Raw genomic sequence first — 1,393 nt, forward strand, 5'->3', positions numbered from 1 at the left:
TAAGGTAGAATTGGGATCATGATAGTGAGGTGGGAAGGAAGCATTTAGGAACTAGAGGAAAGTTGTATGTTTCATCATTGCTACACTGCACTCTAGCTGCCTTGTCTCCTCCATGAGACCCCTCTGTAAGTGGATTACTGGTTGCCCACAGATGGGCTTTGGGTCCCCACTCCGCACTCCCCTTCACAATTATAAGATTTTTTGTTCTTTGATGCCTGATAACTGATCCCTTCGACAACTCGTGATCACACAGGCTGGTGTGCTTCTTCCACATAGGCTTTGTTGCTTCCAAGCTAGATTTGCTCTCTACTTCTTAAAGCTCATAGCTATACAAACTCAACGGAGCTGGCAATTCTATTCAGAAAACACCTGGGGTCTCCAGGTATCACCGTGTACTTGAGAGAGTAATGATAGGTTTGTGGAGGAGCTCTGGTGGCATAGTGGTTCTGTTGGGCTGCCATCCCCACTGGCCACTGTAGGAGAGAAACAAGACGTTCTACTCTTGTAAAGAATTCCAGTCTCAGAAACTCAGGGGTCAGGTCTACCTTGCCCTTCTGGGCCAACATGTATGGGCATTAACTTGATGTAGTGAGTTTGGGTGTTACTTTTATTTGTTTGGGTTTTGTTTTAGGGGGGTTGATTTTGTTGTTGTTGGTGGTGGTGGTGGTGGTTTGTGGAGCTTTTAGAGCATTCAGGTGCCAGAGTTCTGAGTACAGATATTGGTGTTTTTGTTGGTTTTTAAGTTTTCCAGGATATTCTGTATGGCTAAAATAAGAATAATTTTTCTGAAATCATCTCTTTTTGAGTCTTCTTAGCTGTAGTTTCTGATCTCTTCCTTTGCATTCCTCTCAAATTCCAACAACAACAAAACAAATGCACAGAGTCCTAAGGGAATGCTTAGAGACTTAAATTGTTTTCACAGAACACACTCACCTTGAGAAGGGTGACCATGATAAACCTTACTGCTTCTTGAGCTCTGATCTCCTTAACTGCAGGAAAAGTATCTGTAGGTGCCAAATCCTCTTAACTGAATTATGAACTAACAATGTATGACCCCTTTAGAGTGATGTTCTTCTACATTCAAAAATGACATTTTTGTTACCTACTGATCAATTGGTGCCGTCAGGCCAAGTGTCCAGCTCTGCAGATGACTATTTCAATCACTCCACTCTGATCTTCCAGTGACCTTTAAGTAGCCATAATCAGGAATTTTGGACAGGTACAGTAAATCCCTGTTATTGCTCCTTTACCTCTCCTCTCTGTGCATTCTTAGACTACTGGACCATAACTTCTATCTCATTTTATGTGCCTTTAAATAGGTCTCCATTATTGCTCATTTATCAACAACTACCCTGTTTCCCCAAAAATAAGACAGTGTCTTATATTAATTTTT

Source organism: Echinops telfairi, unplaced genomic scaffold (assembly GCF_000313985.2).
Source record: "Echinops telfairi isolate 266 unplaced genomic scaffold, ASM31398v2 ScPeMD7_7429;HRSCAF=8467, whole genome shotgun sequence".
In the NCBI taxonomy this organism is placed as follows: domain Eukaryota; kingdom Metazoa; phylum Chordata; class Mammalia; order Afrosoricida; family Tenrecidae; genus Echinops; species Echinops telfairi.